The 26,684-nt window shown below is 41.0% G+C and overlaps 1 protein-coding gene across 2 annotated transcripts in view; it reads left to right on the forward strand.

The window, feature by feature from the left end:
• The window catches only part of LOC129394502 (Krueppel-like factor 5), a 73,201-nt gene extending 51,778 nt beyond the window's left edge, over window positions 1-21,423 (forward strand). The window contains exons 8-9 of one of the 2 annotated variants that reach the window (XR_010112636.1): window positions 9,902-10,007; window positions 19,813-21,423. The gene's annotated coding sequence lies outside the window, so the exon portion shown is untranslated. The remainder of the gene's footprint in view (window positions 1-9,901; window positions 10,008-19,812) is intronic. The other variant, XR_010112635.1, reaches the window with a different exon arrangement.
• The last annotated feature ends 5,261 nt before the right edge of the window (window positions 21,424-26,684 follow it).

A 26,684-nucleotide genomic window follows, 5' to 3' on the forward strand; every position in this document is an offset into this window, starting at 1 on the left:
TTATATATTAACGACAATTTTTTTTGGAAAATAAAAAGTGCCTAAAAGAAAAAAAAAATAAAAATAAATAAAAAATAAAAGATCTGAGTTTCCTGAACTCAGGCTTCCTCTCCTGTAATGCAATCCACTGAATGTGCAGGTGTCCACCTGGGCCCATATCACATGGCCCACCTGAGAACGGGTGGGCGAGGGGTCAGGAGCAGTGATGAACATACTGATGCTTATGCTGTTTCCTGTGTATGCCAAGAGCAACAAAATCCTTTGTCTCTGACCGTAAAGTCTCATTTCTTCTGCCACATGAAACTGGCAGGCTAACTTGTTAGCTTGCAAGTAGGGTAAGATGTCAGACCCTTTACAGTTGTTTGTTTTTTGGAGACAGGGTCTCATTCTGCTGCCCAGACTGGAGTGCAGTGGCATGGTCATGGCTCACTGCAGTCTCAAACTTCTGGGCTTAAGTGATCCAGCTACCTCAGCCTCCAGAGCAGCTGGGACTACAGGCATGCACCACCATGCCTGGCTAATTTTTAAAAAATTATTTTTGTAGAGATAGGGTCTTGCTATGTTGACGAGGTTGGTTTCGAACTCTTGGCCTCAAGTGATCCTCCTACTTCTGCCTGCCAAAATGCTGGGATTATGGGCATGAGCCACCATATCCAGCCAGTTCTTATTGTTTAAGTAACACATTCAGTTTTCTAGAAATTTACTTATGAATTTACATCAACCTTCATAAGTAGTATTGGTTTGTAATTTTTTTCTTCCACACTATCTTCATTAGATTATTATGGTTATGCTAATGCTACAAGGAATTTGTAAGTTTTCCATCTCTTCCTGTACTGAAACAGTATATACAATGTGCAAACTATTCCTTTAAAATTTGCAAAGACTTAGACTGAGCATGGTGGCTTACACTTGTAATCCCAGCACTTTGGGAGGTGGAGGTGGGAGGATCACTTGAGGGCTGATGGCTTGAGTCCAGGAGTTCAAGACCAGCCTGGGCTACACGGTGAAACCCTGTGTCTACTAAAACTACAAAAATTAGCTGAGCATGCTGGTGCGTGCCTGTAATCCCAGCTACCCAGGAGACTGACGAAGGAGATCACTTGAACCCGGGAGGCAGAGTTTGCAGTGAGCTGAGATAATGCCACTGCACTCCAGCCTGCATAACAAAGTGAGACCCTGTTTAAAAAAAAAAAAAAATTGCAAAGACTAGTAAAATGGTTTTCACTTAGAAACTTTATTGGAATTAATTATTTTTTCAACTTTTTTTCTATTGACAAAAGCCTATCCAGATTTACTACTTATCAAGTTAATCTTAGCTATTTATATTTTCTCAGAACATAAGTGAATTAAAAAAATTTAACTGCATATAAAATTGTCTTATCATTTAAGAGTCTCTCATATCTATAGTTATAACTCATTTCTCATTTATTTGTTTTTGTGAACTCTCTCTCTCTCTTTCTGTGGCTCTCTCTCTCTTTTTTCTGGACTTTCCAGAATTTGCCAGAACACTATAATTTTTAGTGTTTGCTTTCATTAATCTTTGCTTTTATTTTTGCTGGTTTTTTTTGGCTTCAAAAGCTAACTTTATCTTTTAACTTCTTAAATTTAATTCAGCTTAATTATTTTATGTTACTCATGCTCTAATAAAGCAAGCACATAAATCTGCTTTTCCTACTGATAGTTTTAGTTCTATCTTGTAAGATTTGATATGTAATCTTCTAATCATTATTATTTTTTGAATAATCTGTAATCATAATTCTTCTTTTCTTTAGTCCAATAGTTATTTATGTATATGTTTTCTAATTTACAAATAAACACTTTCCTATTTTAAATTCTTGGTACTATTTTCTAGTTTATTTTAGAATAAACATTTAGAATGTGGGCTGTGTACTTTTCCTTTATGGGATTTTATAAAAATTATAATTTTGTTCTATTACACCATTAACTTCCAAAAATACTCCAGAGATGTTTGAAAAGTATATGTACTCATGTAAGTGTAAAAATTAAATTACAACAATTAAACTAAAAATCATTAACTAAATCTGTTTTATTTTAGTCCTACTTGATTTATCAAGGAATGAAAACACTGTTTGAAGACTCCAATTGTGTATATACCTATTTCTGCCAGTACATTGAGGAGCTATGTAGTTTAATACTAGTTTCTAAGTACATAGTGGTTTCTACCTCTTATACTTTTATTGTGAAGTCTAACTTTTTTGGCATTCTAAATTTACATTCCTTGTTTTATCTAGTGAATTTTGCCTACACTTTGCCTTTTTATTTACCGAAGCCTTTTTACTATATTTTTATTTACATAAGCCTGGTAGATCTTTGCTAATCTTTTCACTTTTAATTTATACATATATTTTTTAATCCAGTATATAGCTGGAGTTTTTTCTAACCTAGTTTAAGAACCTTGATCTTTTAATAAATAACTTTAATATATTTATATTCATTTTCATAACTAATATTTTTGCTTTTATTTTTTAATCTTAAAAGAGTTTTTTAAATTATTAAAACAAATTTTTGTGGGTACATAGTAGGTATATATATTTATGGGGTACATGAGGTGTTTTGATACAGCATGCAATGTGAAATATGCACATCAGGGGGAATGGGGTATCCATTGCCTCAGGCACTCATCCTTTGGGTTTCAAGCAATCCAATTACATTCTTTAAGTTATTAAAAAATATACAACTAAATTATTATTGACTACAGTTACCCTATTGTACTATCAAATAATAGGTCATATTTATTCTTTCTATATTTTTTTGTACCCATTACACATCTCCACCAGCCTCCCAACCCCCAACTATATTTCCCAACCTCTAGTAAGCATTCTTCTACTTTCTATGTCCATGACTTCAACTGATTTGATTTTTAGATCCCACAAAAAAGTGAGAACATGCACTGTTTGTCTTTCTGTGCCTGGCTTATTTCACTTAGCATAATGACTTCAAGTTCCACCCATGTTGTTGGAAATGACTGGATCTCATTCTTTTTTATGGCTGAATAGTACTCCATTTTGTATAAGTACCACATTTTCTTCACCCGTTCATCTGCTGATGGACACTTAGGTGGCTTCCAAATTCTAGCTATTGTAAACAGTGCTATAACAAACAGGAATGCAGATATCTCTTCAATGTACTGATTTCCTTTCTTTTGGTTATGTAACCAACAGTGGAATTGCTGGATTGTATGATAGCTCAATTTTTAGTTTTTTGAGGAACCTCCAAACTGTTCTACATAGTGGTTGTATTAATTTACATTCCCACCAACAGTATATGATGATTCCCTTTTCTCCACATCATTGCCAGCGTTTGTTATTGCCTGTCTTTTGGATATAAGCCATTTTAACTGAGGTGGGTTGATATCTCATTGCAGTTTTGATTTGCATCTCTGATCACCAATGACGTTGAGCACCTTTCATATGCCTGTTTGCCATTTATTTGTATGTCTTCTTTTGAGAAATGTCTATTAAAATCTTTTGCCCATTTTTGATTGGATTATTGGATTTTTTCCTATGGAGTTGTTTGAGATCCTTATATATTCTGGTGATTAATCCCTTGTTAGAGGAGGTAGTTTGCAAATATTTACTCCCATTCTATGAGTTGTCTCTTCACTGTGTTGATTGTATCCTTTGCTGTGCAGAAGCTTTTTAACTCATATCATCCTTTTTAATCTTTTTTTATGCTTTCTCTGTCTCTCTGTCTCTGCTTCTTTGTGGCTGCCTTTTTTCTTTCTTTAGATATATGAACTAGGTTTTCTTTGTTCTTTTTCCTCTTATGATGATTGGAGTGTTTGTATTTACATAAAATTTTAATTAACATACATAATCCCACATTTCTCGAATCGTGCCAAGAATGAAACAATCTCTTGACTTCTTACTTTGTTAAATAATAAAATTAGCATATATCAGCTTTTTAAAAAATTATCTGTGCTCATAAAAAATAATTTCATTTTCAGGTATTTGCCATAGGACAACCCTGAGATCTTTGCTTAATTTCAGGAGCTAGCCAATAGTGCTACAATTATAGAAAATGTAGCTAGAAAATTTTAGATCCTCAATATCAGCCCTTCCAAATGCATTATTACAGTAATAAAGCCACTGAAGCCTTGAATAGTTTAAGACTTGTTGTAGGTCCCAAAACTAGCAAGTGGCAGGATTAGACCTAGAACTCAGATCTCCTGCCCAAACAGTACTCTTTCTACTGTATTATATATTTTATGAGCGACAGTTGAGACAGTGAACAAGCTTAAGTTTATCTGGGGTTAGGGAAGATGGGGATAGACGAAGAGCCCTCTGAACATTAGAGAAAGGAATGATGGAGGAAGTCAGGAGTATTTGATTTTGAAAAGGAGATGATATGTGGCTTATGACTTCAAAGGAAATAAATATAACACAAAACACAAACTTTTCTTGCCTCCCTCTGTCACCTCAGAAGGGGTTTGGTGTTGGTGAAGAGATACTGTAATGTGATAATGAGTCTAAGAAGAGGACTTAGGTTGAGTCTATTTGGGTTATTTGGCTGGTCCTGTGCTCTGGATTTTCCTTCTGTTCACTTTTATTGAGTTTTACTAAGAAGCCATCTGGTAAAATATTTTAGACTTAGGTTGATATTTAACATATAGGGCAGGCTGGTTTAAGTGAATACCCAGCCAACAAATAATAAGATAAGAAAATAACCCAAACAGCACCATATTTTATTGTTTCCTGATTGAAATCAAGATGCTGGTTAGTTATCTTTTAGTCTAAAAATGTAATTTTGGAGGAACATCAGCTCAGAAAAGCTCCAGCATAAGGAAATAGGTCAGCTTTTCTTCCAACATCAAGGATTTCCAAATTCAGCCCAGAAGACTTAATAAAATGTACCTAAGGGAAGCAGAAGACAGTGAAACTGGAGTTCAGCTTCCATGAACATGGATACACCCTTTGATCCCTATGTTTCCTATGACCCTCTGGGCAGAGCAATCAGGCAGCTAGTCATCTATGTAGGATTCAGTTTGTCATTAAGCTTTTTTCTTAACAGTACATAATAAACACCTGATGAAGTTTTGAGATTAGATCTCGAAGAATGCCTGATCCTTGTGATTTCTGAAGCTTATATGGGAGGGTGTCCAGGTGTTTTTAAGGACTATATTGCTCTCATCCATTTCACCCCTTTCCTCACATGTCTTTTTCTGCCAAGGAGTTGAGTGTGGTTGTAGATTATAATTTAATAATTGTCAAACATTCTGTAGACAGAGTTGTTAGCTCCATTTTGAAAATAGCACTTGAAAAATAATTACTGAGGTTCACACACAGAATTTCTCTTTAAATTGGCAAATGATTTTTGTGCATTTACTTGCTGGCTTGCATAATCCTTAAGTTTTAGAAATGTTGACACTGGACTGTGCCTACATAACCTTCAGCCCTTTACACATGGTATCATTGGTCCTTTGATACATACATGTTTACTATGATGGTCTGGGTGATATTCATGCTTTAATGCTTTAAAATATGACCCATTCCTTTCTGACTGGTGGCATCCCTTCTACACTGACTTCAGGTGGGTTTGACAGTGGTAAATAGCTATAACTCATTTCTTCATATAGATATATTACTGTTTTTGTCTTTGGACTCTCTTCAATACATTTTGCCCCTCATGTTCAATTTTATTACCTGTTTAGGTATCATGTCATGATCCCAGCTCACTAAATCTATCTACTAGAATGCAAGTTTGGTGTTCATGTACTGATCATGTATTTGGGTCTTATTGATCATGCTTTTTCTCGACTTTGGGTGATGCTCAAGTTGAATGTAATTATCCATACTAGGGATGCCACTAATAAGTAGGTTAATTCTACTGCTTTCTAGAGTTTTACTCCAGTTTTAAAATTGATGCCATCAGGACAGCATTCCCTTTTCTTTTCTTTCCTTCTTTTTTTTTGTTGAGACGGAGTCTTGCTCTGTCACCCAGGCTGGAGTGCAGTGGCGCGATCTCTGCTCACTGCAAGATCCGCCTCCCGGGTTCACGCCATTCTCCTGCCTCAGCCTCCCGAGTAGCTGGGACTACAGGTGCCCACCACCACGCCCGGCTAATTTTTTGTATTTTTAGTAGAGAAGGGGTTTCACCATGTTAGCCAAGATGGTCTCGATCTCCTGACCTCATGATCCGCCCGCCTCGGCCTCCCAAAGTGCTGGGATTACAGGCCTGAGCCACCGCACCGCCCCTGGCAGCATTCCTTTTTCTACAGGAAAATAATCTGTAAATTTTTTTTTCCACCTACACACCGTGTAATAATATATGGCCAAGAAATGCAAACTTGGTGCATTACAGCTCTGCCTTATCAATGAACTTACTCCATGGAACAGAGGTCGTGAGGCAGGCTTCGGTCATCCTCGTGGTTTCAGGGCATGGTTATTTTGCCAAACCCGCAAAGTGGTCTGAAGCAGTGATTACCAAGCCTAACTTCTCTCCTGAAGAAGCTGGGAAGTGTTCACAAAATATAGATCCTCCAGCTTCAACCTGATTAACCAAGTCAGATTCTGAAGGTTCCCAAAATCTGAGCTTTGAAACAGCTCTTTAAGCAACAACGATGTTGTTGGATAGTGAGAAAAACTACTGCTCTAGAGGCTCTTGAATTCTGCGTGTGCATATGTGCATATGTGTCGCAGGCACTAAATAGTAACAACTTAGAATCAGAAGATACCCTTCAAGCTCATGTCTCTCTTCATGGAAACAAAGTAGAGGTATTTGTAGGTTAAGGGACATGTCTAAGTGCACAGAGCTAGTCAGTGGAGAATTGTGAAAAGCAAAGGAAAACAAAAGCCAAGTGTCCTGATTCTTAGTCCAGACTCATTTTCTCTAAATTAAGCTATCTTTGATATTTTCTTAAAGTGCTACCATTTATAAATTCAATAATTTTCCCAAGAGAGATAAGTTACATATAAGTTAAATGTCTTTTTCTCCTGAGCATTAGAGCATAAAATAGAATTTGAAAAGCAATAGGTTAACTCAACAATACAGCCTCACCACATTAGTAGCTGACACATGTTAACTGATTATTGAAAAAGTCATTTGTGGCACAGGTTGACATAAGCTGGTGTATTGAGAGAGGCCAAATAACGGTGTGTAACTAACACAGGTTTTGGAATCATAGGCCTGGGATCAAATCCTGACTTAACTATGTGATTCTAGGCAATCCTAGGCCTCAGTTTATGTATCTGTAAAATAGGTATAATATTTTCCTTTTATGGTTATTGTTAGGTTAAATGAAACATGAATACATGAATGGTGCCTGGCACATAGTAACTACTAATAATTAATCTCTTGTGCTTATTAAATGCCTGCCACTTGACAGATTATTAAAACTCACACCAACCCCACAAGTGAGTGTTGTAATTATTCCCATCTTAAAATGAAAACTTGACACTCAGCTATGTTCAGTAACCTGTCTGGGGTCATGGAGGTATTTGGAAATTGAGACTGGAGCTCTGCCTATCTTAAATTTCTCAGATTCTCCTCTCTTAGGCTGTCTTTCAATAAATGACAGCTGTCATTATTGCCCTCATCCTCACCCAGAACCCAGTATAATTCAGTGGCCAGGAACATGGCTCAGGTTTGAAGTCCAAGGAGCTGGATGTTTCTTTCCTTTCAATAAATGACAGACGTGTGACCTTGAGTGGGCTCCTCAATTTCCCTATTCCTTGGTTTCCTCATTTGTAGGATGAGGAGGATAATCTAGTTTATAGGGTTGTTTTGAGGATACCTGGTAAGCTCTCAATACTTCTGCTGCTTTTTATGTACTTAGTCAGTCCAACATGCTAAATAAGAATGAATTCTGGGTCTTGTCTTGCCCATGTTTTCGAAGCTTCTACTAAAAGTTTTTGTTTTTTAGCACTTTCCCTGAATCTCAGGTGTGAGTGCAGTAAAGGTGTTGGCTGAAGGGGGATGGAAACAAACGTTAATTACACCTTCAAGATTTCTCCAGTCAGAGTTTGGTCCTTCTTCTGGTAGGTGGTAAACTCTCTTCAGTTATATGGCCCTAAAAATCCTTGAAGCTCCATATATTGAAGGGATAATGGGCCAATATGTGAACAGCATCTCACCACTCATCTTGTGATGTGCTTGGCAAACAAGCTCACAGCGACAGGGGCTCAGGATTTTTGGAATTCTATCTGCTCTGCAGATTGGAGCCCGACTCCAAAGAGGCATTGATAGGGGGAGCTGATGCAGAGATGACTGCGTGACATGATAGCCGAGATACTGGACAATTCACTGTGTACTGTCCATTTAAATGAAAGGTTAGAGTTAAGAGCAGACACTGCCAGTGCTACCAAGGGATAATTTTTTGTATGTACGTGTGCTCATGTGTTTATATGCTTTTAGCTTTCTTTTTGATAGTAAATATAGGAAAAGACCTTTCAAAGACTATACATGCTAAGTTTCTGAGAGGGAAGAACTATCATTAAAAGCATAAAACATCACATTATATTTGAGTTCAGTAACCTGAAGTTCAGCAAGTTTTCCACAGTCTCAGGTTTCCTAACAAGAAACAATGCACGTGTCTACTTCTGTACTTTCATAACACTTTATTCTGTGCTACAGAAGAAAGTATTTTAACACCCCTTTATCTCTCTCCTTTATGCACAGTGTGCATAAAGATGAGAACATCATGAACCAAGATGAGGCAGAACGACAGCACAGGGGTGGTTTCCATTTCAAGCTAGCTGTTTTCTGCAACCTCCCACCTCCTTCAAGAGTTGCCTGCTTGATTGAATTAACTAATACCAGTTGTGCTTTACATATTTGAGTTAAAATATATGTGTTACATGTCAACATTGTGCTAAAATGTATTATTGATTTTTTTATTAACAAGCACTGCTTTAATTTAGTACTGAAGAAAGTCTATGTTTATTGGACAGCAATTTTATACCTGTATATGAATACCTGAGTATGTAGAAGAATCAGATATGTGATTAGCTAAACTTCCAAAGTTGATAGAAACTAGGTGATTATTTAAATTGCACAAAACCCTGTATTTTACTTAAATTTCTATAAAAGTAATAATGTCTTACATTTGCTTAGTGAGAAATGCTTTGCAGATGCCTTTGACATATATTATCTCCTTTGTTCCTCTCAAAATTCTTATGAACTAAGGAGAGAGTGACTATTGTCTGCATGTTTTGTGGATAAGAAAAAGAGAAAGCATCCTTAGCACATTTGAAATGTATTACCTTTACAAAAAGGTAACTCATCATCACCTCTTTAGAAAGCACAATTCAATGTGGAAAGTATGCCTACCTCTGTTTACTCTATGCATGTATAGTTAGTGTCCTGGTTATCTCTTGCTATGTAACAGATTATCCTAAAACTTACTGGCTTAAAACATCATTTTATTATGTCTCACTATTTTTTTGGTCAATAGTTTGAATAGGGCTCAGCTGGGTGATTCCTTTGTCCATGTGGAGTCAGCAGAGATAACTTGATGATACCCAGCTGCCAAATGAGCTGGTCTGGAGATTCCAAGATGGCTTCATTTACAAATTTAGTGATGGGGATGGCTGAAAAGCTGGTCTTGGCTGGGACTGGCAACTAGAGTGCCTACATGTAGCCTTTCCAACATGATATTAGGGTAGTCAGGGACTCAGTGTTCCAAGAGAACTTAAGTGGAAGTTGTTGGTTCTTAAGGCCTGGATCCAACAACTGGCCCAGCATCACTGCTGCCGTTTTCTGTTGATCAAAGCAAGTCATGGAGCCCACCCAGATTTGAGGGGAGGGAATATCTGCCCTACCTCTTAATGGAAGGGTATCAGAGAATTTGTAGCAACCTTTAATTTGTCACAGTGCACATTTTGGCCATTGATTATGTTCCTTGCCTGTGGGAAAATACATTCACCCTTTCTAAAACCCCTAGACTCTCAACTCCTGATGGCATCAGAACACAGGCAGCATCAAGATCAGGCTCAAGATGCAGGATTTTATCATCCAAATCAGGCCCACATATGGATGAAACCCTTCAGGTATGTTTCTTCAAGTATGGTTCCTCTCGACCTGTGGACTAAAGAAACACATTATTTGCTCCTCCATCCCCAATACACAATGTTGAGATGAAGGTAAGAAAAATGCAGTTGGCATTCTCATTCAAAAATAGAATGAAAAGCAAAGAGCAGTCCCTAGTCTGTAGTATTTCTGAAATCTTACTGGTCACATGTCCACATTCTTTTATTACATCTCAGTCCTGCTTCCTAGGAATTACATAGTAATATGACAAAATAATATAACTAATTATTTAACTACAATAAACATTTCATTTCTAAGCTCACCTTTTTCTATACAGTATTATACATGCATAAAACAAATCATTTGGCACTTCTGGCATTCCTATCAGAGATCCAAACCCAGCCAAATCCATCAGTTCATTAGGTATATATTCTATTGTCTAGATCACAACAGGCAACAGTATTGTCAAAATTTCTGCCACTTCATAACCAGGGTCACTTTTTCTCCAGCCTCCAATAGTAATTCCTGTACTATCTTCCTCTAAGTATTCACTAGAAGTCTCCTTCAGGTTTTTCTATTCTCATTAACAGTGTCCTCAAGATCTTTGCAGCGTTTGCTCATTGTCTGGTTCCAAAACCATGGCCACATGTTTTAGATAGTTATGGCAGCACTCCACTTCCAGGTATCAAATTCTGTTCTTATTATCTACTGCAGCATAGCAAATTACTCCAAAACTTAGTGGCTAAAAATAACAATCATTTTATTATATCAGGACCTTGCTGCTTGGGCATTTGGGCATGCCTCTGCTGGGTGATTCTTCCGCTCCATTTCAAATTGACTGAGGACACTCAATGGTTTTCAGCTGGTGGGTCGGCTTGTCAGGAGGGTCAGGATGGCTTTCCTCACATGACTGCCACTGGCTAGAAAGTGGGGCTCAGCTGGGCTTGTCTGGAGTGTCTACACATGGCCTCTCTAGTAGGGTGGCTTTAGGGTAGTAGAACTTCTTACATAGTGATTAAGGGTTTCCAGAGAGAGTGTTCCAAGAGACAGAAAGTGAAAACTACCAGTTTCATAAGGTGTAGACTTGGAATCTGAGCTGGCTTCACTTTTGCTATGGCTTTACTGGCCAAACAGTCACAGAGACCACCCAGATTCAAGGCCATGGGATGTAGACCCTATTTCTCTGTGGGAACAGAGTGAAAAATTATTAGTATGAAAGAAAAATAATGTTTAGTTTTTCATCTTGAATTGCTTACTAGTGCTTACAAGGCTGACTGACTCAATGAACTAATTCAGGTTTAGGAATTAGACATTTGAGCTTCTGGTTCCATGTCTCCCATTGCTTGGCTGTGCTTGAACGGAGGTAAGTAACCTTTAGGCTTTAGTTTATATCATAGGCAAAACGGAGATGATGATAACTGTTGGCACCTACTGGTTCAGGGAGATGTTGTGCCTCTTTTTATTTTTTTTAAATCAGTATTCAAAAAGTATTCTCTAAAGTGCTCTAGGAAGTAGAATAATAAATTGCCGTGACAAATTGGACCATTACAAATTCACCACATATGTTTTTATTAAGATAGAAAATTGGGTCTCAATATTGTGTAACATCAACAGGGATACGTAGGAACTCTAGTACTCACAGAAGTCTCACACCTCACACACACCAACCTGTGCCATAGCATATGCTTCCTTTGTCTTTCATGTATGGCAGGCAATGCATGTTTTCTCACTGAATCTTTGCCACACTTTTTGGAGAGTTAGGTGCCATTATTAACATGTTAATCATGTTTTCTGAAACTTTTTTTTTTCCTGGAGTTTAAATTCTAACACATCTTTTGCATATTTATACATAATACATCTTTAAAGAATCTAATGAAACCTTTAGTAGAGTCTGTAGGGGTTTTGTTTAAATTCTGTGGAAATCATCCCTTTTTATTTTTATACAAATATTCTTGCAAAATGAGATAAAAGCAGATTTATGAAGATATCAAGATGATATAACAAAGATGAGATACAAAATAAAAGCAGAGGCATTAGCAGGAGCTAGTTTTACTCATGGAAGCCAGAAGGAGGATGGGGTGGTTGGTACTGTGGGAGGAGAGACGGGCTGGGAGCCAGGGCATCTGGCCCTGCTGTGCCATTAGCTAGGAGCTAGGTGTGCAACCTCAGAAAGCTTATTTCCTCCTCTAGGCCAAAGTTTTCTTCTGTGTCATATGACAGTATTAAACTAGATTAACTCTAAAGCCATTGCAACCTTAATATTCTTTTATTATTCCAAGTAAAGGGGATGAAACACTAAATCAACATTTCCAGGCATTAAGAAGGTGATTTGCAAAAACATTTCATTTATTCTTTCAACAAGTCTTTGTTGAGACTCCTATGTGCCAGGCCTTATTCTAGGTATTTAGGGGTACAGCAGTTAATAAAAACTCCCTTCCCTCATGGAGCTTACATTCCAGGTTGGGGGATACAGACAATAAATAATCTAAGTAAGTCAAACATATGATATGTTAGACAATCATAAGTGCTTAGCGGAAGATAAAGTAAGGAAGGTGGGTAGAGCATGCTGGGTGGGGTTTGCAACATCAAGTAGGCTAGTCTTGGAAGACTTCACTAGTAAAGATCTGAAGGAAGATGTGAGCCATAATGACTTTGCTTCCAGTTCATGGAGAGAATGAAAGCATTTTCAGGGAGAGGAAACAGCAAATGTAAAGGTGCTGACATCGAAGCATGTCTTATATTCTCAAAAAATAACAAGGAAACCAGTATAGCTGGAGTGGATGGAATAAATGAGGAGCAGGGTACCAGGAGGCATGAGAGAAGACTCTGGGGAGATGTTGAGGAGAGAGTGCCATTTGGCATGTTTTAATGAAATAACTTTATTGCTTCATTAAAACAGTGTAGAGAATAGACTAGAAAAGGTCAAAGACGGAAAGAGGAGAACAGTTAGGAGGCTACTGCACTAATCCAGGCAAAAGATGATGGTGGCTCAGACTATAACGGCAGCAGTAGAAGCAATGAGAAGTGATGGGATTCTTGATGTGTTGTGAATGTAAAACCAATAGGATTTTTTGTATGTTTAGAATGGGGGTATGAAAAAAGAGGACTCAAGGAAACTGCAAGGAGTTTTGACTTGAACTAACAGTTGCTACTTGCTGAGATGGGGAAGACTGTGGGAGATGCAGTTTTTGTGATGCTGCTGTAGGCTATTAGGAGTTTAGTTTAGACATGTCAACTATTAGATGCCTGTTAGGTATCCATTCCATGCATGTATCATGTCTTATAAAGACATGAGTGTGAGTTTCAGGGGAGAGAGCCAGGCTGGAAGTACCAATTTATTACAGCTCTGAGATTGGATGAGCTTCCCAATGGAGTAAACATAGATTAAAAAAAAAAAAAAAGGTTCAAGGACTGAGCCTGGGGAGTAAAACTGCAGAGATGAGAAGAAGCATCGAGGGAAACAAAAAGAAGTGACTAGACAAGTAGTAATAAAACTGAACAAGCAGAGAGTCTGGAAGCTCAGTGGAGGAAAAAAAGTGTTTCAAAGAGGAGAGAGTGATTGTGTCCAATGCTACTGATTGTTTGCATAAAATGAGGACTGAGAAATGACCACTGGCTTAGCAAAGTAGGAGTTTTGGTACCTTGATCAGAGCAGTGTCTGTAGAGAGGTGCAGGTGAAAGTCTGATTAGAGTGAGGTCTAGAGAGAACAAAAGGAAAGAAATTGGAGACAGGGGATATGGACACTCTTTCAAAGAGTGTTGCTATTAAGGAAGTGTGAGAAAGGGGAATCGCTAGTAGGAATTGGAGTAAAGAGTCTTTTAAAAAATATGAGAAAACAAGATGTTTGAATGTTGGTGAGAGTGATCAAATAGAGAAAAAACAGGCAAAGTAGAAGAAATAAAAGAAAATCACTGGAACAGCGTCCTTCAATAGATGAGTAAAAGAAGATCTAGCAGCAAGCTAAGGGGTTGATTTTGACTAGAAGCATGGCTAGGAGGAAAAGTTGAGCAGATGGGCACACATGCAGGAGAAAAGGAGGTGGTGCTGGAGGCTGAGTGCAGTTTCTTTTGATTGCTGTTATTTTCTCAGTGAACTAGGAAGCAAAATAATCAGCTTGGAGTGAGGATGACAGAGGCATTTAGAGGTTTGAGAAGGGAGGAGTAGGCATGAAACAGTTTTCAGGGGAGTAGGAGAGTTAATGGACTACGGAAATATTGTATGTTTGCTGGAGAGTATTAAGGACGTAACTGAGGTCAATACAGAACTCTTTGGTCTTCCAAAGTCATCTATGGCCAGTCCTTTTCAAAGTGGTGTTCTTAGAGCAGGATATTCCTTGCAGCACTGAGAGGAGATGAAAGCCTGGAAGTGAATAAATGTCCTAAGATGCAACTGTTGTAACATAGCCACTTCTTCTAGAACACCACCAATATTTCCTTGGGAAATATTGAGATTTCTTTCCCTAACTCCTTTCTTCCTTTCTTTTCTGGTCCTCTTCCTTATTTGTGCTAAGATACAGCTAGAGTGGTTGTTTATGGGTTTCAGGGAGCAGATCCACTTCCTGTACCTGATGGGTTTGTTTTACTGTTGTGTTGGATAGCTTTTTCTATGTTATACTCTGGTAACAAACAATCACCATTTCTCAGTGGCTTACAACCATCTGGATTTATTTCTCTCTTTTGTTACAGGTTGGCTGTAGGTCAGTTGCAGCTCTACATATCTTCATTCTGAAATTGAGTCCCTATTTAGGTCATGCCATTCTTTGGGCAGAGGGAGAAGAGCAATTGTGGAGCCCCAAGATGGCTCTCAGTTTCCACTGGGAAGTGGTAATTGTCACTTTTGCTCACATTTCAATGGCCAAAGCAAGTCACATGACCAAGCTTGATGTCAATGGGATGGGAAAGTATAAGCTTCTTTTAGGGAGGAGAACTCATAATTTGGAACAATCATATAATTAGCTGCAACTTTTTCCATGTGTGGCAGTAAAAAATCATCCTCAAGCAAGACAGTGGGGCAAATTACCTCTTCCTAACCATGATCAGCATTGAGCCCTCAGGAGTAACCCCAAGGTGACTTGACATTTGGTATGAATTTCTGGGTGCAATTCTATGTCTGGCCCTGTGGGCTAGATTATTTAGCTTTAGAATTTAGAAGCTGTCTTACCTTCAGGGAGGCAGTTCATGTATTTAATCACATACATTTTAGGTATTATAATAATAAAAGCAGCTATGCTAAATTTTACAAAATACATCTTATAAGCTGGAAGACAGAGGCCCATCCAGATCTGTCTTTGGAGACTTTCTTAAGTTCTACATACTCAAGATCAATTTTATGATAATATAAATACAATAGGAGAAAGAGCTCTGCTTGCAACTCAGTAAAATAAAAATTCAGAGATGATAGGAAATTCCATATCTATTCTTGGCCTAGCAGGAGGAATTTTATAGCTTGAGAAGGAGCTGGGATATTTCTCTAAGACACTGTGTAACCAAGTCTCAGGCCCATGATTCACCACTTCTTCTTCTTTGGTGCTCTGCAAAATGCCATGGGTTGTTCTGAGTGATTGCCTCGCCGTGGCATGATAGACATGAAAACTCAAGACGAGCAATGAAAGTATCATGATTGACACAAATTCCAAGTATGTTGGCTTAACTATTTTCATGTTTGTTCTGTTAACACAGAAGAGACCAGGTTCTGCTGCTGTGTGTTCTTTAGTTGCATTTTAGTGAGACTTTTCCTCTCCCTTTATGAATATAGGATTCTGACAGCTGACAAATGACATTCCAAGAACTTAGCCAGAGCCCAAATTGTGCCCTGCTGTGGAAATTTCTCCTCATAGATTTGTCCAACAACTCTGCTCTGGAGAAAATGCTCAGGTGATGCATTCCCAGTGGTAGCTCAGTTCCCATCAACTCACCACTGGTGCCCGCATTAGGATGTTTTTCTTTCTTCAGGTATTTGTTTTCAGTCCATCTTCACCTCCCACCACAGTGAATTTACTGTCCGTGAAAGGGACTGGGTAGCTCTCCCCTGAGACTACCCTGGGTTTATTTTTAGCACAGGCAGTTTGGAAAAATTACTTTCCCTTGCTGACTGCACCAGGACTCTCTTAACTCTGACACAGAATTCTGGACCTTTCACATTGGATTGAGAATGAGTGGGTAATCCATGCCTTCACTTTAGAGATGGAGGAATCACATTACAACGGGGATAAAAAATTTGCCACAAGTTACCCAGACACTCAATTGAAAGAGCTTTTCTTTGATCTGTTGGTCTCAGATTTATAAGATGTTTAACAGTGTAAAAATTGCAAGTTAGTCTGACTAAATTGGACAGATTGCAGGTAAAAGCTCCGCTCCCTAAATCCCAATTGATCCCCTGAGCCATTTGTACTACCTAAAACTGGTATTATTACTTTCAAGCTACATGCTCAAAAATTATTTCCCTTGGGAACACACACCTAACCCAAACAAAAAGATTACTACTTTTTTTCTACTCATTCAATACCCTTTGTCCCAGCTATCTTGTTTCTTTCTTCCTATGTCTCATTCAATATTATATTCACATGCTATGATCTCCCCAGACCCCTGCAGACTATTAGGTTGAACCACATGAAATTGCCAATATTCAGCTGGTTTTGACCAGTAAAGGTGGTGATTTCATATAATTCAAGCAAACCCTATTAGAATGAGGTAGCAAATTGTGGAAGTTCTCATGCAGAACAATGCAAGTTATTGACCAAATCAACTACGGCTCCATACATGGAATCGAGTTGGATGTGTATCCAGGCTCTAATACAATCTGTTGTAAAATGCAGGCTAATTAGCATATTAAATGAGAATTTAATACTTGGAATATTAAAAGGGAATTTCAACTTCTGATAGGGAGAAAATGTATAACTGATGTGCACTCATGTATGTTAATATGCCAAGATTCTCTGTGTGCAACGGGTGTGACCACTACTCAGCATATGCAACTTGCTCAGGCCTTTGAAAACCAACTCTTTACATACTTTCTCTCCCCCACCACCCCCAACTTCCTCACTCTCTTTCTCTGTCTCTAGTCTCTCTGTCTCTGTCTCTAGTCTCTCATGGTCAGACTTCTGAAAAGAGCAGTCTACACTCACTTTTCTACATTCTCTTTCTTATTCATCCTGTAGCTCACTGTAATCTGGTTTCTGTTCCCAACACTCCACTAAAATAGTTTCTGCCAAGGTCACTAATGAACTTTGATTGACAAATTCAACAGAAATGCTTCTGTCTTTATCTTTCTTAACTTCCCTGTTGCATTTGACAGATGTGCCAAGATTTCCTTCTTAGTATTTCATCTCTTTCTCTGACTTGCATGATCTGCCTTTCTTTTGATTTACAGATATTTTCCCAAACCAGATTTTCAGCCTTTTGAGGGCATAGGATTTGTGTCTTATTCGGCTGTGTATCCCAGGGCCTAGTTTAGTATAGCCTCTGCAAGGTGCTTATCTATATTTGTTGAATGAATGAGAAACAATGAATTAGCGAAATGACAGCACTTTGTTAATTATTAGTCATTGCAAATATTTAGTTTATCTTTGGTTTAATCCCTATGTCTAGCAACTTCTCTATCTGACTCACTGCCATACATAATTTTAATAATGTATAGCTGGCAGGGTGCCACATTCTTCATGTTTTCATCTGAGAAATCCTACTTGATAGTTGGAGGCAAGGCAGTTGAGACTGAAATCCCTACTGGTTCCTTTTCACATGGCTTCCTCTAATTCTGAGCAGTTATAATATGCTGGGCTATCACTCATGAATTTTAGTAACTCCTAACTCCTAGGAAAAAAGATCTCTGTGTCCTTTTTTTCTTTTCCTCCCAAAAATGTGTCATTTTGAGATCCAATAAAGTGTGTCCAGCAAAAGGCCACTTGTTGCTTGCTTAACATATGACCTGAAAAACGGGGGATAAAACCTAACACAAGACTCAAGGAGAACAAAAGAAACACGCCAATAGAAAATGCAATACACACACACACAATTTATGCAAGTTTAATTTCTGTTGTTTTGGTTGGAAAAGAGCTGCAGGTGTCCTCTAATTATAACCCCATTTTCACAAATATGATTCAACTGTCATATTTAATCTGTTATATTCACCATATAGCCTACTGTTGCAGCACATTTCTTTCATTACAAATTTAGTAGCAGAGTTTCAAATGCTCAAACTAACATTCAGGCTAGTGAATTAATGCATTATTTACAAGTTAAATGTTATTAAAAACAGGTTCTTAATTTGCTAATGATTTACTAGACCCAAAGCAATATTCCAATTTTTTGTTGTTGTTGTAGTGTTTGAAAATGGAAGAACATTTAGAACAGTTGGGATGGGAGAGATGTCAGGGATACTTTGGCCTTTCTCATCCATTTCTGAATTTCTTTTCTGCATTCTTCCTTCTTGTGTGCTGTGTTTGATGCCTATATTAACCAGTTGCAGCATGGTTGAGAAGAAAGACTTATGAAAAACAAGACCAGCATAAATACTATTGTGAGGAGTGTTTTAAAAAATCACTGGGCAGTTTGGAAAGACTAAATACACATGTTCCCCATACAATTTAGCATATTTTGATTTACAGTCCCATTCCAGCAGCACAACAGGTTAAGAAGTTTAGAAGTCCAGGAAATTAAATGTTATTGGCATTCCACTGTTGTCAGACTGCACACACTGAATATATATCTCTTCAAATACACTTTGAAAGAGTTTAGAGTTTCTAAGGTTCTAGGGCCTCAGAATCATCCCAACAATCTGGATTTTCTTCTTTCTTTTAGTTTTCTTCCTCTTTTTTCTTTAACCTAGATCATGTTCTAAATCCATACCTTTCATGTTCCATAATTCCATGGCACACTACCTATTTATGAAAGATAATATGGGGGGTTGAGCTCTTTGATGAAAAATAATTCAGGTTCCATGAAGCCAGTTACCTCATCTTCATGCCTTTCTCTCCAGCTGTTTCCTTGGCCTAGAGGAATCCATTTTCTCCTCCCCACTTTTCTCTTAAAAATTTTAAAAAACCCAATTTTCTTAATAAAATCTTGTTAAATTTAAATGTAGCTCACAACAGTCATTCACTTCTCTGAATTCTATTTTTTTATATGATTATATCATATAAATTTAAAGTATACAACATGATGTTTTGATATACGTATGTATAGTGAAATGATTACTACAGTCAAGCAAGTTAACATATTCACCATCTCACATAGTTACCTTTCTTTTTTTACAGTACAAGTACCTAAAATCTACTATCTTAGCAAATTTCCAGTGTACAATATAATATTATTGACCATGGTCCTCATGTTGCACATTGCGTTCTCTGAATTCTTATAACTCTTCACAAGAAAGTGTCATGTAGTCACTCACTTAAATTTATATTGCCTTTTATTTTCCTTACATGTAATTGTTTCTCTATAGGACAAGCTATAGAGTCAGAAAGATCTGCTATGAATTGATGGTGTTACCTAGGCCAAGCTATTTCTTTTCCCCAAGTCTCAACTTTTCTCATCTCTTAAATGGAAATAAAAACTCATATTGACTAGTTGTAAGAACTGGTGAGAGCATGCATGTGAAGAACCTGGTTAAATTGTAGCTGCCTGATATATGGCAGCTCCTGTTGCCATAATGAAATAAGACAATATATATAATTTGCCAGGTACAGTCCCTGGCTCATGTTTGGTACTCAATAAAATTTAATTCCCTTTGATACAATGAATAAGTCACAAGCATTTCTTGTTTTCATTTTCACTCAGAGTAAAGTTTTCTCAAGGGCAAAGACTAATTTTTTTTTTCAAACTTTTCAGTTTGTGTGAATTAATGTTCCATCTTCTGTATTTTGGGAGGTATTCTGCACATCTCTCAGGAAACCCAGATGAAATTGAGTGCCTGCTGCCCACATCAGCAACCCAGGTAAGGCACTTTTTTGTTGGTTCTTCTTTGTTTCTCTTCTTACTCTCCCTGTTCTCTCCAATCCTCGGATCACCTTCTAAATACACTACTGGTATCCAAACCTTTGTCTCAAGCTCTACTATTGGAGGAACCCAAACTAAGTAAGGAAAAGATTCAAATGACAGAGAAAGACAATAGTGTACAAAATAGCAGAACTTTCAGAGCTGTCCAAGGCAGCTAAGACAGGAAAATGTCAATGGAATAGGACAAGAATAGAATTCATTCATTCACTTATAAAAAAAAAAAGGTACTTATTGAGCACCTAGTATGTACTGAACATTCTTAGGCCTTAGGGATATGGTAGTGATCAAAACTGGCAAGGCATTTACATTGTAGTGAGGGAACATGCAATGAACAAGCAAATCAATGTGCAAAATCATATCAGGGAGTGAGAAGAGCTTTGACAGTAAATGGCATAGTAAGAGACTGTGTGCAGGAAAGGTAGCTATTTTAGACAGTGTGATCTATTTAGAGTGAATAAAGGCCTACCTGGGAGGGTGATACTGGAACAGAAACTTGGTCAACGTGAGAATGACCCACCTTTTGTCCAATGACTATCTTCTCCTGAAGTGCAAGCAGAAAAAATCATGTGTGCTAGCCTGGGTATGGATAGATAATAAGACAGGATCAAAATGCTGCTAGTTAGAAAAATGGGATGCACATATTTCTCAGTGTCCAATCTTTCAGACTGAGTGCTGGGCTACTCCAAAATGGACCTTAGGACCGGATATATGCCTACAGCTCATGGGTAAGGCCTTTCTGTAGGAATACCTGGGGGGATTTCATCATTTTATCCTTCATTTAAAAAAAAAAAATCTTTTCTCCTGTCTTTCTTGTTCAGGGCATCTTTTTCTTCAATTTCTCAGATGAAAAGAATGCCTTTATTTAAATAAGACTTTAGGGTATATGCAGAGCATACTTTTATCTCATTTGATTCCCACACAACTTTGTCCATTAAGTATTTTTATTATTTTTTATAGATGAGGAAACTGGGACTTGGGGGCTTTGCTTGAGAGAGCTGGGACACAAACTGAGTCTTTTGGCTTCAAGTCCATGATTCATTTCAATGCTAAGTCCACTGGCCCCTTAACCAATCTTCATCATTTTCCTGCTACCCCCATTGATGGCAACAGGATTTTATAAGCTGATGATCTTCACCTACAGGATCCCATTCCTCTGACGTTTCATCAGCAGGGACAGGATCAGGTTTCAGTAAATCTAGAAGATTAAAACTGGAAAGTCTGAGGATAATTCTATCAAGAGATCCTGTGTATTTAATGTTCTAACTTAGTCCACGTGCTGTACTTGATAGTATTTTCTCAGTGCCACATTAAGATAACAAGGATTTTCTTAAATGTAATATTTACCTTTAAGTATGTACTAAGGTGGCTGATTCTTAATCCTCCTCCTTTTGAGAAAACTTAAAGGTGAAATTGAACATAATTGCTCCTGATCCATTTCACTCCACCTAGTGGGCCTTTTGTTTGTTTTTCTTCCAAGACATCCCACTTGATTCTGCTTCTGGAGCCTAAGATGGGAAAATGGCAGGTGTCGCAGGTTGCAGGGGAAGGTCGGAGACCAGTTGAGGGCCCCGGAGCCTGTCTGGAAAGAGTTTTCCATCCAGCCCGTCTCGGTTTCCGCATCCGTGTGAGTCCTTTATGACGTCGGGAGTGCCAAGGTCTGAGTCCTTTATGATGTTCAGGGTGCCCCGGTCTCACCCCGGGAGCCTCCTCGCTCCGTCCTGCTCCTGGCTACCCGGTGAGCGGCTCTGGCCCCAGCGACCCGCTACTGTTTCTCCATGCGCTGCCACTTCGCAAAGGCACATCTCTAGGTCAGTGGTCAGCTGCAGCCAGGGCGCTGCAACTCGCTCCAGGACTCGGGAATCGGGGCCTTGGTGGGCCTCGCAGAGTGCTGGGTGTGTCGCCTGCGGGCTCCTCTTTTGGAGAAAGGAGGGAGGGAAAGGCCTTGTGAGACGACTCCAGGAGTGACCAGCGACCCCCACAAGGCCCAAGTCCTCCCAGCGCACTCAGAAACAGTCACTTAAATGGCAATAAGGTTGAGAAAGACTCTCCCGTGCCCCCGTGCTGGTGTAGTGGCTGTGATTCAGTCCTTTCACCACCGCATCCCGGGTTCGATTACCGGTCAGGGAGTTGTTTTGCACTGACTGCCCACCCGCAGTAATCTTTCTTTACTCCGCTGTCAGCCGGCCTGCTCCAAGAGCCAGAGGCAGAAGAGTCTCCCTGCAAGGTGCAAACCCTGGCGAAGGAGGGCAAGTCCTGGTGGACGGCCTCTCATGACGCACCCTCTTATTTATCTCCGTGTCCACCATTCGCAGAAGGGGCTTTAGAGAGCGACTGAGCGTCTCGCTCAGGTGTACACCACCGTGCAGAGATGCCAGCTCTCCTGGAGGTGTACCCAAGAAGCCCACCATCTTTGCCGCCTCCGCCATCCCAGAGGCGCCGATTGGGCTGAGCTGCAAATAACCGAGAGAGAGAGGCCAAGCCAAGTCGTGGCGTTTGTGCGCGGCACACGTCGTCAGCTGACACAGGCGGTCAGCTGAGCCTCCTCACCTCAGTTCGCAGCTAACATGCTTCTTAGGCCTTCGGAAGAGGCGACAGGAGGCGATGGCCGCGAGGTTGGGAGGGGGGTGAGCGGCGGGTGAGGTCCTCCAGGACCACCCATTTATTGACTGGGTGGTACAGGAGGGCGATGTTCGCTTACCCAACAACGACAGCAGGTGGAGTAGGCACTAATGGAAAACTGTGGCCGGTGCCCTAAGCAGAAGGCAGGTGTAAAAATCACTAGGACATCAAAGGGATAGTACCACAGTCAAATCCCGCAATGTCTGTCTACACTCTACCAAGCAATTGTGCACCCTCCCCCTTTTCCATTCAGTACTCCCAAGAAGGGTTGGGACGAACCCTGTGTCCACTGTAAAGCTCAGGGGAGAGCGGGAGCGAGGGAGGTGAAGTGCACAGACTGGGCAGAGGCGGCGGGCAGAACTGCGGGGGTGAGAGGGCGCGGTGGCTGCGGGGCGGGAGCCCCTGCTGAAAGGAGGCCTGGGTTGTCCTGTGGGTGACTGTTGGTGGAATCTTTGGCAGCGAGTGGTTGGAAGAATGGCGACGGGCGAGCAGAGGGGAAGGTGGTGACCCTGAGCATCTGGCTAGGGGAGAGGAGGCTGTACTGACACTCGTCTCCTCTTACCTGGCGAGGGACAGACCGTGGTCAAGAAGGGAGCTCTCCCTGGTTGAGGCTAGTCCACCACACTCCAGCTGCTCTGACCCCTGCGATTTCCCTACACGCGGGGCCCTTGTCTGCGGTGGTGTTTGCGCTACCCGGGGGCTGGGTTCGCGCAGGCTCCTGACAGTCCTTGGCTCACCGCCCCCGACGCGGATATCGCCGCTAGAGACCCTTCCGCCACCCTCCTAGGGATCTTGAGGGCCTTCCTTGTTGTTCCGACTGAAGCTCAGGAACAGACAGATGTGAGCTGTCTTTTACACGTTGAATTTGGCTATTGGCAAAAAAAGCCCTGACCCAGAGCTTGGGACTCCTCCCGGCCTGCACACGACTTCCCGACTCTTGCCTCCTAGCGCGGCTCTTGGCTAGCGGGCGGGCAGCCTCCACCCAGCGTAGAACCGCGGCAGCCGCAGCCCCCGCAGGCTGGCGGTCAGACACTAGCAGGAAAAGGGACACAAGGCCTGCGTGGTGGGAAAGCATGGGAGACGTCGCTTTCCCACCAGGCGAGAAGGTCTCCCTACAGTCTTTGGACAGAAGATGGAGGGAGGCACCCCTTCCAGGAGCAAGGCGGCTGCTCCTGAGGCCTGGCTCCGCACGGAGGCTCCTGGGTCCCGCGCGCCCTCTCCCTACCGGTTATAGCCAGAGCTGCTTCACACATCTCAGCCGGCTTCCTCTTCCGCCTCTGCCACCTCTTCCTCCCCAGCTCGTGGGAAAGACCTAGCCTCCTCTCCAACACTTGGAGAGGGAGTTGGATGAACGTCTCCTAACCCCAGTAGGACAGAGACCCTGAGGTAGGAGGGGACCCCTTGCCTTGCTGCTTCTCTTGGCACCGCTGGACCCGGGCCCAGGACTCCTCGCTCCTCCTGGAAGGCCTGGGTCGTGTAGCCCACAGAGGTGGCCACGTGGGCATCTCCCCCACTGCTCCTCATAGAACCGGAGGCATTATCCTGCTGGGCCCACTCTTACCCATGAAAGAAACTTGGGAAATGCTCCGGGGAAGCCGGGGATCTGGGCGCTCGACCACTTCGGTGTGAATCTTCCGTCCGCTCATCCTTCCTTCGGAGGGTCTTGGGGAGAGGAGAAATGCTCAAGGACGATGCGCTTTGCAGCGTCTCAAGGGAAACTAGATCTCAACGGATACCAGAAGTCTGGAGCGTCTTCCTGGAGGAAGGCGGCCCGAGGTCTGCGGTTGCAGGGAGGCTTGCGGCGCACAGCGCCCTCTCTCAGCCTGAGCTATCCAATGGCTTCCAGCATCCCAGCTGGCCGACTCCACTTCCTCCCTCTTCCTCCTACTGCGGGTCTTCTTCTTCTCTTTGGGGACCGAATCTCGCTCTGTCGCCCAGGCTGGAGTGCAGTGGCGCGATCTCGGCTTACTGCAACCTCCGCCTCCCGGGTTGAAGCGATTCTCCTGCCTCAGCCTCCCGAATAGCTGGGACTACAGGCGCGTGCCACCACGCCCAGCTAATTTTTTGTATTTTTAGTTGAGACGGGGTTTCACCCTGTTAGCCAGGATGGTCTCGATCTCCTGGCCTCTTGATCCGGCCGCCTCGGCCTCCCAAAGTGCTGGGATTACAGGCGTGAGCCTCCGCGCCCGGCCTACTGCGGCTCTTCTATCCTGGTGTTCTTTGAATGCCTATCTTCCTTTTGTGCCACAGAACCTCTCACGCCCGCCACAGGTTGCTCATTTCCTTGGTTGTTCTGAACTTTAAATAAGTTAATGTATGTAAGAGTGCCATAAATGCTCAGTAATTGTCATCTGTCATTTTCATCAGTAACATCATCTGAATCATCTGTATTGTCTATTTTTAACAACTGCATTTTTCATTGTCCAAATAAAGTCACATACATTTGAACATTATATAATGATTGAATAATAAAATTATTCTGCTATTTTACAATAAAAATTAATGTTGCAGAGAGTATTCTTACACATATATCTTGGCAGAGGTAAGCCAGAGCCTGTTCTTGTATCCATCCTGTGGCCAACCTATCAATGTAGACACCTTTAATGAGATTTTGCCAGCAATGGAAGCCTTCAGGAAAAATGTCCCTAGCTCCTTACTACTTCCTATCAAGGACACGGGACAATTGGCACAACATCCTGGAATAGCTGAAACGGAGATTTTATTCTCCGCTCTCCTCTGCTGTCTTTGTCTTTTCACAACTTCTTAATGACAGTGCTGGTGACAAGAGTGTAACTATGTCACTGTTCTCCTGCTGTCCTTGCCTGTGTGGGTCTCCTCACAAACCCGACTTTCCTCCAGCGGCTTCACTGAAAAACAGAAGGGGGCTGCCTGGGGGAGGGTGGCGGGGAGGGGAGGAGGAAATAACTTGAATAGGGCGGAAGCTTCTCACAGGCCAGGAGAGGGTAAGGAAGGGAGTCAAGGACAGAATTTTCTTCAGCAAACAGTAAAAGGGGAAATCTGGGGACGCTAAGAGTTTTTTAAACCTTTGTCCCATCACATAAGTAATCTATGATTTTCCGTTACACAAATCAGCACTCCTACTCCTCCCTCCTTCCCCACCCCCAATCCTGATTCCTGTTTACAAAGAATGCTCAAAAACACAGAATTATGTATAACAGTTCCCAGTTTACTCAGGAAATTCTGAGATTACAAAGAGACTTTACAAATAAACAAGTGAAGAGAAGAACCTTCGTGGGTCCAACATATAGTATGGCCATGGTTTTATACTCAAAATATGGAAGGACAACCTCAGAATAAGGAAACTTTTGGAATTGAATAAATCAAGTTTATCATTAGAACGCAGAGAAAAAAACATTCTCCAAATGTTTCTGATCTTCTGTTTTAAACTGCTCTTAGACTGGGGAGCGGGAGAGCAAGGGAATCCGCCAAAGATTTTTGGATGAAAATTAACCACCCCTTGTCTACCATAGTCACACCTCAATGCCCCTCAGATCGGAATCCTTTGGAAGGAGAATCCAAGAGGTATAAAGCAAAACCAGAAAAAAAAAACAAAACTCGCAAATTCTGTAGTTCGTTTTCTCTCATTAAAAATATAACTATCAGGCTAACACCTGTTGACACACAATACCAGGGACACAGAATCTCTCCCGGAAGACCGACGGGCCCACGGAAGGCGCGGATGCCAAGGTGGTTGAGGAGGTTAAGTAACTCGGTGTTTGGGCATACCTCTGCGTGAGACTGTCTCCGCCGCGCCCCTCATCTCTACGCGGATAGATTCCCACAGGCTTCCCTTTTCCTTGGGCCGCTGAAACCTCTCCGACCAACCACCGAAGAGTCTCCCTGGACCCCGCAGCTTCTCTCCTTCCCGGACCTTCTTGATCCTCGCTCCATAGTGAGACGTGGCCTAACGTAGCGGAAAGCCCAACACGCAAATCCCTCTGATGGGCTTTGGGTTACCCAGGGGTTTGCCGGGAGACTAGATGAAAGTAGCAAAGGTTTTAATTCCCAGTATTTAAAACTGCAGCAACCCACCGGAAACACTCCCCACTTTCAAGGACAGGCTT

The sequence above is a fragment of the Pan paniscus genome, chromosome 1 (genome assembly GCF_029289425.2).
Source record: "Pan paniscus chromosome 1, NHGRI_mPanPan1-v2.0_pri, whole genome shotgun sequence".
Taxonomy (NCBI): domain Eukaryota; kingdom Metazoa; phylum Chordata; class Mammalia; order Primates; family Hominidae; genus Pan; species Pan paniscus.